Source organism: Cavia porcellus, unplaced genomic scaffold, assembly GCF_034190915.1.
Source record: "Cavia porcellus strain 051 isolate PalLab524CR breed Dunkin Hartley unplaced genomic scaffold, mCavPor4.1 scaffold_32, whole genome shotgun sequence".
NCBI classification, from domain to species: Eukaryota; Metazoa; Chordata; class Mammalia; order Rodentia; family Caviidae; genus Cavia; species Cavia porcellus.
In genome coordinates this window covers 46531920-46545802 of record NW_026947515.1, presented here as the reverse complement: position 1 = coordinate 46545802, position 13883 = coordinate 46531920, and positions in this window count along the sequence as shown.

The following is a 13883-nucleotide window of genomic DNA, read 5'->3' as shown; positions in this document are numbered from 1 at the left end:
ATTAGGCACTATTAAATACAAACTGAATTGAATAAAAGTAATATTGAATAGAACACTATAAATAATGCAATGGAATGGAAAATGGAAAAAACTCCACAAAGGCATCCCTCCCAGGATCAGTGGGCTGCCCTCCAGGAGGTCCTCTTTCTTGTCCTCGTCTGTGATTTGGCTTTCTGTCTCTTCACTGCTGGGTGGAGAGAGGCCAGGCCATGAGCTCTTCTATCATCTCAGGTAGGAATGGGGACATGGCCCAGGAATAGGATTTCTTTCCACATTTTCAGTGGCCTAGGACAAGACCTTCTTTCAGCATTTTCTGTGACTGTAATTTTATAATTTATTCAGCAGCTCTGCTCTGACACATTCATGGCTTGTAATTATCCACACTCATAACTGAGGAAGAAGAGATTACAGGTGTCTGTCAATCTCATTTTATTATAATGAGGCATTAGAAGGGGAATTTCCAGGTTAAACGTATGTAAATTGAAATTTCTGGTCTTAGAATTCACATTAGACCTAAGCACAGAGTTGGAGCCTAGAAGGGGAAGCCCAAGGAGGCTCAGGTCTCTGTGGAGATCTGATGTCCAGGGAAGATGGACCAGGCAGAGTTGGAGGACACCAGGGTACCTAGTAGAGAATCATGGGCAAGAAATGCCCAGGTCCAGGCCTTCTGATCCATCAGTCAGCTTCTCAGCAAAGCAGCATACACTTCTTGCTGGATAAGAGAGGACTGGGAATAGCCCTGCTGCCAGAGCTCCTCCCTGCAGGCCTGAGATGCCCTTTCTCACTCAGTGGAGCTCTGTATGAGTTCAGCCTGTTACACAGCCCAACTTGACTGAATGTCTTCCACCCAGTTGAGATCTCAACTGCTGCATGTGAACTCACCACAGCTGTGAAGCAGGACAGGTGTTTACAGGGAGCAAGTGAGGAGGTGGGGACACTCCTCAGGCAGTTAAGGGTAAAAAGCTTGAAATAAGAGACCTGAACCTAGCCTGACCCAGTGTCCTCTAGGAGTAACTGCACCCTGCAACAATGAGCATTAAAAGACTAAATAACTTAACAGATTACTCACAAATATATATCTTTTAGGGGAAGTTTGAAGATACAAAAGTAAATGGTTATGTCCTTAAGTAAAATGAGACATGACCCCTAATGGGTACATGATCTCCTTTGGTGTTCCTGACCCACACCCTCAGGAGAAAACACACCATTTCACAGAGCTATAACAAACACAGGCAATGGGTCAACAATCATAACTGCTTAATAAAAACAACAAATGCCAGCATACGATAAAAGCCCAGCTGAGTTCAATCAAGTGTATAATAAAGAATAAATAATGGAACTAACCATGTTGGGACTTAGGCAGCTGAAAAAAATTCTGAGGCCTTCCTCGAAAGCACCCCTGGTGGAATCCAGGAGGAGAACCAGCCACCATTTCCAGTGAGCCTACTGGGGCATGGACTGAGAAACATACATCCCTGGTGCTCATCCCTGTTTAGCAACAGGAGGCTGAGTTCTGAGCCTCTCTTGGAAATATGACTGTGTCCAATATAGAAAATATGGGGTATTTCCTTCTATCTACTGTGTGAAAACAAATGTTGTCTTTAATTTGTTGCTTTGTTATGATTAATTGTTTTACTTTGTTGAATATTCTCTTTTGACTGGTTTTTAAAATTTTGTTTGATTATGCTATAACTTATTGATTGGAAAATCATTGTGAAGATAACGAGATATACTATGGTACCTCTTACTTGTTATGGTGCCCTGTTGGGAAGTTCTGTACCAATTTCACTGCATTGTTTCCACTTGTTTGTTCTCTCTTGCTCTGTTGTATTTTACTACCATCAAAATAAAATTTTGAAAAAGTATAAATACTAATCATCTTTCACATCTTTCAAGGGAAGGGAAACACCCCCAACTCCTTGTAGATGGTGAAGTCACCTGATAACAAAGCCAGACCATAATGCATTAAAAAAGTGGTAAAGGCCAATATTCTTAACATACACAAAAATATTCAACTAAATGCTCATCAACTTAATTCACCAGCACATGCAAAGTCAAACACCACAATAAACACTGGGTTCACCATCAGTGGTGCTAGAATGGTTCCACTTGCACAAATCATTCAGTGTCACTTGCCACATTCCCAGCATGAGGCACAATGAACCCCTCAAGAGATTTGCAAAAATCCTTTTGAGAAATTCCAAAGTTCACCATCCTTTCATGATAGGAACCATTCATAAACCATGTGTAGTAGGAATGAATCTCAGCACAGTAAAGAACACAAATGACAAGCCCATCACGGACATCCTGCTCAGAGGCTGACAAGCTGCAAGCTTTGTTTCTTGGTTGCTCTCCTCTCCTCTCCTCTCCTCTCCTCTCCTCTCCTCTCCTCTCCTCTCCTCTCCTCTCTTCTCCTCTCTTCTCCTCTCCTCCCTTCCCTTCCTGCATTCCTTCCACTTTAGTTTGATTCCATTTTGTTTAGTTTTTTTGTTTTTTTTTTTTTGGTCAAGGTTTTCCTGTGTAGCTCTGGCCTGAGATAAACTCAGAGTGTGTTGAAGGCTTGTCTGGAACTCCCAGGAATCCTGCTGCCTCAGCCTCCTGAGTGCAGGCATTGCAGGCATTTTCACCATTCCTTGCTCAGCCAATAAGTTTTTAACAGCACTATGATGAAACAAGGTCTGGTGGTGTGCTTGTAATGCCAGCAGTCTGGAAGGCTGAGGCAGCAACATCACAAATTTAAGCACAGCCTCAGCAATGTAGCCACTTATCCAGAACCTGGATGAAAATAAAAAGAATTTTAAATGTGGAGGGTCATGGAGCTAAGTGCAAACCTCAGTATTCAATCCGTAGAAATCGAATGCAAAACAAAACAAAAAAAAAACTTGGAAAGCCTGATGGTAGAGAAATAATATTTTACACTGTCCTGGCCTTTTGGAGGGCAGTGTTACCCAAGTAGCTTTAACTTTCACAGCTTTCCTGGGGTTTCACTTCAAAGAATATCAAAATCCATGAAGGATAAAAAAATACTGAATGTGCTTCAAGGACACCAAGCCTAAGTCCCAGTGCAGAAGGCATTTGCAGTGATATTCTGAAGTGCATGATGACCACAGTTACAAACCAGAGAATCTACTAACAGGGTTAATGGGATTTTCAGTCTTCCCCATGGTGAGAGAAACTGCCAGTCAGGACGGTGGTAGAGAGCTTAACTAGATCCACTCTTTATGCAAAGTGTCTAAAGATCAAACAAATTATTTCATTCTATGAATGCACAAAATTATTGCTGATTGCCAACTCAAGATAATGTACACCTGCAATCTTAGCACTCTGGGAGGGGGAAGGAGATTGAATAAGGAAAGATTTAAGCCTGGCCAGGGAAACTCACAATCTTATTGAGATCATGCTTTGAAATTTGTAAAAACATTAACAATTTTTAAAATGTATTAAAAAATAGATCATTAAGAAATCCAATAAATCATTGTGCACAATACATTAGCTAATGTTATTCTCTCATTATTATGCTGTATAATTTTTTATCCTTTTATAGACTAAAAATAGCATCTTTTATGTGGTCCTTAGTTATATGTACATGAGTTACATTAAAATAAGACAAGGAAGTCTTTCAAAAAAATAGTAATGTAACACTTTGCTCAAATACTACTTCCATATAAAAATTTAGTTCAAAAATAAAAAGAACCATCAATTTCTCTTCACACTAAGCTCTCCAGATCCTGAGAGGGTATATTTAGTAGCATATCTACATTCATCTCAGTTAAAAGGTCAAAGAAATCAAAACAGTTCAACTTCTTGACAGTAGATCAATGTCTACCAGGTGGTAAACCTTATGCTTGGTGTGCTGACTAAAGTACAAATGTAAGAAAAATTCACAGAGATTTGATGTGTCTATTGAGAGACGATTTTTGTCTCTTTTTTAACCTTTTTAAATGCATTTTGATTTTGATTTTTTTTAATTTTTGAGACAGCGTTTTGCTATGAAGTTCAGACTGCCTTGAACTCACGTTGTTGCCCAAGCCGACCTCAAGTCACAGCAATCTTGCTGCCTCAGCCTTGTAACTTCTGGTATTACAGACGTTTACTACCAAACCTGGCTCTCGTTTCCTTTTTAAATTAGCTCCTAAATAAAATTACCCAGGATAATGCGATATTCTCATAGTTTATCAGGTGAGTTTTACAAAATGAAATCAGAAAGCACTGAAAATACACAGAAGGAAATTCAAAATCCTCACCAACAGAAAACACAGTGTAACATAACATAACATAACATAACACAATAAAGCATAAAAAACACAACAAAACAAAGCAAAACAAAATAAGAAAACAGGGATAGAGGTTTAATTCAGCAGTGTAAGTGCCCACTCAGTAAACCTGAGTTCATAAATTCAATCCCCATCACCAAACTGAAAATAACCACCTAACTCTGATTTTAAAAAATGCTCCCAAGGGTACCATAACATTTTGTAAGTTAACCATACACAAGACATATAATCTGGCAATTTCACATCTAAGTATTTTTCTTTGAAATAAAAGTCTGTGTCCACTCAAGACCATGCATAAGAAGGCTGTGGCAGGTGCCTTTGCAGGGCCAACCTATAAACAAAACAAATGGGTTCAGCAGATGGGTGACAGATGCATGAAAAAGCCACACTTGGTTGGTTCAGCCACATGAAAGTGTGTGGTGGAGCTACAACCAATAAGAAGCAGCACAGAGGGAGCCCAGCACAGAGACACTGCTTGAAGGAGACCAACCCAGAGCATCAACACTGAACAGGCACAGCGCCATCACCGCTAGTAAAGACAAACTACCCAGCATGGTATGTTTGGGATGGGAGGACAGGAAGTGAAAGCAGTGGCTAGGAGACAAGTTCCCCAGTAGTGATGCTCATGTGTCCTTCATCAGCATGGGGTGATGATGTCCACAACCTTGCAAAGCCTCCCCTTGCACTCACCACCTGCTGTCATTCCTCACACAATTTCAGAGTACAGAGCACTATAGTGTTTGGCTGAGGGAAACATCTAAGGATGAATAAGTGATCACTCATAGGCATGTGAGTGTAAAACTTGCTATGAATCCTCCTCCCCTGGACACATGGGTGTTATAACATGAAACATTTCATATCCTTCAAGGAAAATTATAGTTGGCATTCTGGGAAACATCTCCATGCTCCTTAATGAAATTGACATAAAAAAAAGATAAGCCCAGAAAACACAGTCAAAACAAAATTTGTGAAATCTCTAAGTGAAGACACTGTGCACCTCATCCTCAAGGGAAAGGATCTTTTGTATGGAAAAGTGTGTTTGGCACCCTGCCTGCCACATCTGAAACATCTACATGGTTGTTGCATTAAAATCTTCAAAGTGCAGAAAAGTCTAAAAACACACATATTTTTCTAGTCTTTTCACTTGCTGTTTCTAAAGAGGACAAAGATGAGCTCACAATAAAAACAAAGGAGACATCAGAGGGAGAGGATCAACAGTGACCTAACTTCCTTGGTGGCAGGTCCAAACAGAACTCTGAAGGTTCTGTTCACCAGGCACCTTATTCTGGTGACAGTTGGCCATCACAGACCATTGGTTTGAGAGAGTAAATAGGGAACATGCTGTGCTGCTTTCCCAGGCCTGGCAGCTCCAGCATCAGGACCGTGTGTCACTGAACCACATGGGAATGTATGAGAGAATGGTTCACTTGGCCCAGATGCTTCAGGAAGCTCACCTGAAAACACCCAACCAACATGGGCAGCTCAGGCCAGAACTCACCAGCCCCACACCAGACGCTCCGAGAGACAAGAGGGAGCCCAGGACAGTTATCTCTAAGCTCACTCACCAGCCACTCAGAGACACTGAGTCCAGGACAAGTTCAGATATGGGGAAGGTAAGTTCTTACCTGAGCAGCCCTGTGAAACTTGGCTACCTGTGCATTCAAGTCATGGCCATGAGCAAGCACCTCAGACTCAGTTTACAACACTGAACAATGGGGTGCTGAGTGGATGCAGAGTGCAGTGTCCTTGACTCCTAACTGGAGCTGAACTCCAAGGTGGATCCCCAAGCCAAGCTTCTCATGGACCATCTGGAGCTTCCTAAGGCCCTGAAGCCTAAGTCACAGGGTAAGGAGCCCTGGGATGTGGGCTGTGGCTCTGAGGGCAGGGAATGTGCTAGGGAACTCAGCAATGTGTCCAAATGATGGGAGACCCAGGAACATGAGCCCCTGAGCAGTAATTTTGGGGATGCAGTCTGGGAGGTTTTACTGGGGCTGTATTCATGCACACAGCATGAGGGGCAGTGTGAAGGTTTGGTCCTGAGAGGTCCCTGGAATGTCAGTGATGTTTTCTCCTCCTGCAACTGCAGAGGCAATTCCAGTGCATGCTGAAGTTGCAACTGAAGAACTCGTGCCAGCTCCACCTGCAGCTCCCTCCCCAGCTCTGGTGCCAGAGCAAGAGCTGTCACCTGGATTCAGTTTTCCACCAGCTGCAGAGCTGGACCTCCTGCTGGCTCCCCAGCAGGAGTCATCTCTTGAGTTCTACCTGCAGGGAACCCTTGACCCACACCTACCATCCCCCTCTCTTACAGATTTACTTATCAGTGTATTCATTGCTACCCTTATTTCCCAGAGGTATGGCAGTGATGGAACTAATATAAATAAAGTTTAAGATTTTAGTCATGTTTAAAATAATCAGCCTGGTAGCATTCTGTGCATTCTCAAGGTATTGCAAATTTCAACACTGTCCACTTCCAGAACATTTTCCTCCTCAATTTCGTACAGAAAAGTGTTTTGTTTTTTTCACCATCATATTCCATCCCACCCACCACTCATCTTATGTCCTCATAATTTACGTCTTCTACATTTTCCACATCAATGCCATCAAGATTCTCTTCAGCCAGAGGGTGCTGGATGTGACTTTTTCATGTTGCTTTTTTTGTGAGAAGGCAGAATCTTAAGCTAATGTCATTGATTAGTCAATCACAGATTCCATAAATTATCCAGTATTCTTTTCTGGGGCAAGAAATACATACTATGCTTAAATACACAATGCAATATGAGTGACTAATATAGGACATAGTGGCTGTTGTTCCATCCAGGAACAGTGGCCTCCCTCCTAGGTGCTACTCTTTCAGTCTCATTTTAGGGTCAGTCTGAGTGTTTTAACTGTTGGGTGGGGAATGTGTCTCAGGGAACAGCTCCTCGTAGATTGCATCTAGGATGTGAAGACACAGTCTTGTCAGGCTCTATCCCATATGAAGCAGCCACCTTTGTAAATCTCATTTTGTGTGTTAGATTCTTAGCAGTGGAATTTTCTGTCACTGTCATAGAAGCTCAGATAGGACCAGTTACTGTCCATGGGTCTGCATGTACAGTGTCCAGGCACAGAACTTCACGGTGACCTCTGGCAAATCCAGCTCTACAAGCTGTGGTATTCCCATGGGGACACTGCATCCCCATGACATCTCAGCAGACAGCACAACAGCATGACATGGCCTCACCTCTGCTTCTTGAAGATGGATGAACATTGACTACAACCTGACTCACATTCTCTTACAAATTACTGAATCTCAGACCATTTTGGACAATCGGGGCTTAAGGTTCCTAGGGGAATTTCCTTTCATATTGCCCCAAGGAAGTTGTAGAATCCTCTTGATTCAGCTTATTCACAAGGTAATAAGTTTTGTATTTATATAGCAGGGTTGAACTGAGGGCCTCCACACAGAGCGACCTTTTAGTTTTTGATATTTAAATTTGACACTGAGTCTCACTGTGCAGCTAAGTTGTTCAGTCTGGGCTCAAATATGTGACCCTCTTGCCCTTTTCCAGTAGAGCCTGAGGATGACAGAGACTCAAACCTCAACTGGGTTCTCTAGGAGTTTTTTAAAAAACCAACTCCAAATCTACTGCTATAGTCTGGCTGACCACCTTTAGAACATGGTTGATTGCTATCTCTCTCCAGGCTATACCCAGGGGTCATTCTATGAGATGTCAATAACTTTCTGCACTTGAGGCTACAATACCAATACATAGAAGCAATTGCATTGCTTAGGGCACATAAGGATGGCCAAACTGATGAACTTCTGTCTCCTCATGATGCCACCAGGGAAACATGTCCAGAGGTGAGTGTCATTTCCACCAGGAAGGAGGAACCAGCCCGGAGTGCACTGTATTCACCTCCATCCCAACCCTTCCTGGATTTCTCCTCTATTTCTACACACTATATACTTGGGATACCAGCTGCTAATTTTCACAAATGTCATCTCACACCTCTGATGATGTCCCTAGGAAGCAGATGACAGTATGACCTCCAGAGTGCTTGATGTCTTACCTAGGTTTACACAGGAAGTCAGAAGGAGGAGTTAGGTCTAAAGGCAGGTCTTTCTCCTAAGTGGCACCCTGGCTACACTGCTGTTTTTTCTTTCCTATGCGGAAGCTTTGTCTCCTACCAAGCAGCCCTTGCCTCGGTGAAGCTGTTCTCTTCACTGTGAAGGACACCAGAGGGTCATTCCATGGGTTTCTGTGATATGCAGAGCAGTAATCTCTGGGGGATATCAGAGGACTGAGGTCCACACAGACATCATGGAAGGAGCTGGAGGGTGCCTTAAGTCATGAGTGTGCCACGCCCTGACCATGATGTAATGCCAAGAGCAGATGCAACTACTGCTCTCCTGTGCTTCCCATTTTGTCTGGGCACACAATCAACTTGGACCAAATGCTACCAATATTATAGACTATGTTCCTGGCCTCTGTACATGGGGACACAAAATAGAGGAGGGATGTCATGGAAAGGCACACAGAATGGGGTGATGATGCATCAGTATATGAACTGAAGATGAATGAAAGGCAGGCAGGACACATCCGTTTGATCACTTCTCAGATAGTTAGAGAGCAGCACCCTGTGGAATATCCATGAGTAGAGTAACACTGAAGACACCACTCTCTTTCTCACAGAGGCAACATGCCATTAGGTCGGGAAAGGGAGATGCATTTCAGGGTTCCTAAAGAATGGAGAACATTTGGTCACAGCACTGTCCAGGGACTTCCATTAGCACTTGAGGGCTGCCTGGGTCAACACTGCTCCATTCAGGGCACAGTGATGGCTGGGGCTGGGCTCTCTGTAGCTGGAGCAGGTGGCTGGTACCACTCCACAGCATGCCTTGGGAGGGCAGTTTGGGAGGGAGGCCGGACCTGTACTGCTGCTTACAATTGTCCTCTCTAGGACCAGTGCTTCCTTTACTGACTCCTGGCAGGTGCTGCTTGCCAAGTTGGGACACCTAGTCCAAAATAACCTGGGTCTTTTGGAACAACCTGAGCTCACTGAAGCTGAGAACTATGAACTAGTGAGAAAGGTTTGGCCTCCTTCTATCATTCTCTGGGGAGGGCATGTGTCACTTTACATGGAGAAAGACTCTCAAACTTGAGTTCTTCTGCAACGGAGGCATGCACAAGTGAGTGGGGTGAGGCGGAACATGAAGCTTGCCTGGGGTGGATTTGTGCACAGAGTTGTCTCTGAGAGGCCCTGGGAGGCTTTGGCGCCTGCAAGGATCAAGGACAGTTGGTGATTTTTCTCCCTCCTCTGAGACAGGGCTAGTATCTGATTGAGTTCAAGTCCTATTTGCTGAGCTTGGGCCAGCTCCACCTCCAGTGACTTCACCAGCTCTGGGATCAATGTGAAAGCTATGCCCAGTTTAGTACCAGGTCTTCATGAATTTCAGAGCTGGGGTTTTTGCTGGCTCCACGGTAGATGTCCTTAGCTCCGCATGGGGCCAAGTCCTGCAAAGTACTTGCCTTTCCCTTCCCTCCCCTTGTACCCCTTGTACTTCTTTCAGATTTCATTTCTACTCTTATGTCTGTAATTCTTCTCAACATTACATTCTAAGTTAATTTAAATTAACAGTTAAGATTTCATTAGTTTCAACACATTAAATTCAGTAGCCCATAAGCACATCGCCAATTTGTACAATCTTCACATCTGTCAAGTTTCAGCTTTCTGCTCAGTTTTGGACCCATCCATAGGCCTGTACTCTCCTGCTAGTCCCCATGTGCTTCTAACATTTCGCTTGATGTTATTTGCCACTCTGAATCTTTCATATCAGTGCATCAGTTTCTGTTTGGCCAAACATTACTGGAAGAGACTGGCTATTATTGCTCTTTGATAGAAGAGAAAATACCAGATAGACAAAGTCTAGAGGGAAAATGTAAAGACCATTTTGTATATACTTATCTTTTCATGTTGGGAAAGCTTTCCATTGATTTCAGTGACGGAAGTGAGACTGAAAGTTCTGATACACTGCTTTTGAAAAACAGAAACAAGACTAATGTACAGACCACAGCAGGAAACCTTTCCATACAACCAATATTCAGATAGATGATTGTTATTACAGGTGTGAAAGATTTCTCAAGAGTCCACTTTGTGAGAGAATTGACAAATTCTTGTCACTCAAAGGCAATCAACACAGATGGCAACAAGTACAGAAAATGCTGAGCCCATCCCTGACATGGTGCTCAGAGGCTGACAAGCTGCAAGCTTTTCTTCTCAGGTCAGGAAAGAGACAAAGCTTGCAACTCTTTTCAACACAGTACTCGAAGTCCTAGACATAGAATTCAGACAAGAATAAGAAATCAAATACTTACAAAACAGAAAGGAATTGTTGAATTTGTCCCTATTTCCTGAGGCTGCATCTTTTCATATAAAAAACTTAAAACTCCAGTGAAAACCGTTTAGAACAAACTCACCAATCCTTTAAGTTTCAGGGTACAAGATCCACATGTCCTAATCAATTCATTTCTATGCACTTCAAACAAATGGCAGTCCCAATTACAAGGAATATATTTCATTTCATGATTCATCAAAACTGGGTAATGCTTAGATAAAATTTAATCAAACTCTTTGAAAATTGTAGAAATTGATAAAATGAGTTAAGCAGCACTAACAGGAGAAATGACAGACAGTGATGAGGGAGGGAAGGATTAATGTTGTTATAATGTACATGCTACACAGAGCAACCAGGTGTTTCAATGCCATTGCTGTCAAAATATCAATGCTATTTTCCTAGAAATGAAAAACAATATGAAAATTCACAAGAAAGTACAAGGAGTCTTCCTACAGCCGTGTAAAGAACATTATAGGTAGAGATACCAAAGTACATGGTTTTCTGGTCTATTATAAAGTGACAACACTCAAAAGGGTCTTATAATGCAAGAACAGGGCTGCAGATTAAAGCATCTGGCACAGAGACAAACCAAGTCATTCAGTCACCAGGAGTTTTGTTTTGTTTCTTCTTTCCTTTCCTATATTTTTTCATTTGTTTTTCTGTTCAGGATCTCCCTGTGTGGTTAAGGCCTGGGCTGAATTCAGAGTGTGTTGCAGGCTTGTCTGGAACTCCCAGGAATCCTGCTGCCTCAGCGGGCTGAGTGCAGGCATTGCAGGCATTTTCACTATTCCTTGCTCAGCCAATGAGTTTCTTACATCACTATGATGAAACCAGGTCTGCTGGAGTCATCAGCCTAGCAGTCTGAAATGCTAACATGGAAACATCACAAATTTAAGGAGAGCCTCAGCTATTCAGCCACTTACTCAGATCCTGGCTTAAAGTAAGAAAAGTTTTAAAGGGAGAAGGTAAAGGAACCAAGTGCAAACCTCTGTATTCAAATCCCTAGAAACTGAACAAAAGTAGAAATAAAAATCAATATCCAAAAACCAAACAGCCCAAACAAACTCTTGGAAAGTAGGACTAAAGGAAAAATAATGTTTTACACTGGCCCGGCCTTCGGGAGGGCAGTATGCCCCAAGTAGCTTTAACTTTCACACTTTTCTGGGGTCTGAATTGAAATAATTATCAAATTCCATGAGTGATCAAAGAAAAAGAAAATGTGCTTCAAGGACGCCAAGCCTCATTCCCAGTGCAGAAGGCATTTGGAGTGATGCTCTGAAGCACGTGCTGACCACAGTTAAAAAGCACAGAATCTACAACAGTGTTAATCGGGTTTTCAGTCTTACTCTCTGTGAAAGAAACTGCAGGCTAGGAAGGGAACAGATAGTTTAACTAGATGGACTCTTCCTGCAAAGTGTCTAAAGACCAAAGCTGAACATTTTAGTCCATGAATACACAACATTGCTATCAATTGCCAATGCAGGATAATGTACACCTGTAATCCCAGCACTCTGGGAAGGTGAGGAAGAATGAGGAACGATTTAAGCCTAGCCTGGGAAACTTAGAAAATTAGTGAGACCATGTGTTAAAATTTGTAAATAATTTTTCAAATCTATGAAAATATCAATCTTTCAGAAATCCCAGTGCAAGGTACATTAACCGCTATTAATCTGTAATTATTTTTACAGTTTTGTACACTCAAAAAGCATATCTTTTATGATTCTTATTACTATTTCAAAAAAGATAGTAATCCCTTGATCAAATTCTGGTTTGAAACATAAATTTAGGACAGAGAAAATAGGAATGATCAAATTCTCTTCATACTGAGCTACTCATATACTAAGAGGGCATATTCAGTAGCATAACTCCAGTCATTTCAGTGAAAACTTAAAATATTAAAACAATGCAAACACCAGGCAGAGCATCAATGCGTACATGATGCTAAATCTTATGCTAGTTGTGTTGACTAAAGTACATATTCAAGAGAACCTCACAAAATTTGATTTCTGAATTGACAGGTGACTGGACTTTTCATTTTTATATTATTTCTTTTGTCTTTCATTCATTCTTTATTTCTTTATTCTGTTTTTAGAAAGAGTTTTGCTATGTAGTTCAGGCTGGTCTTCATCTTATCTTGTAGCCTAGGATGACCTCAAACTCACTACAATCCCCCTGCCTCAACCTTCTGAGTACTGGAATGACAGGTGTGCTCCAACATCCCTGACTGGGTTTTCCTTTTTAAATTTTCTCCAAAACAAAACTAAGTTATATTCTAATATTTTCTCAGGATGATTATTCAAAATCAAATCAGAAAGCACTGGAAACCTGCTGAAGGAATTTCAAACTCCTAACCAACACATAACAAGTGGAACATAACATGGCATAGTATAGCATAATAAAACAAAACAAAACTAAAAGCAACTAACTCTGCTTTAATCAACTGCTTCCAAAGATACTTTTAGAATTACTAAGGTAGCCATACAATGGAAATATGATCCAGTAATTTCACATTCAAGCACATTTCTTTGAAATAAAACTCTATATACACACAAGAACATGTATAAAAATGTCTGTGGCACCCCGCTTTCAATAACCAAGCCATAAACAGAAAAAACCACCATCAGCACATAGGTGACACATGCATGAACAAGTCACAGTTGGTTGGTTCAGCATCATAATAGCAGGTGGTGACAGCACAGAGGGAGCCCAACACAGAAACACTGCTTGAAGGAGACCAACCAAAGAGCATTGCCACTGAACAGGCTCAGCACCATCACCTCTAGTAAAGGCAAACTGCCCAGCAGGGACACAAAGCTCATGGTCTGTTTGGGACAGGAGGACAGGAAGTGATAGCACTGGCTAGGAGACAAGTTCCCCAGGATTGACTCGCATGTGTCCTTCATCCACATGGGGCAATGATGTTCATGGCTTTGCAAAGCCTTCCCTTGCTCTCACCACCTACTGCCTCCCCCCCCCCACAGGCTTTCAGTGTACAGAACACTACAGTGTGTAGCTGAGGTAAACATCCAAAGACTAATAAGTAATCATTCATAGGCAAGTGAGAGGAAGACTTGCTAGGAATCCTCCTCCCTCGACATGTCGGGGTTTTAACATGAAACATTCACATCCATCAAGGAAAAATATTATGGGCATTCTGGGAACATCTCCATGCTCCCTAATGGAATTGAAATGAAACTAACATAAGCCCAAGAAAGCAAGTCACCTGAAAATGT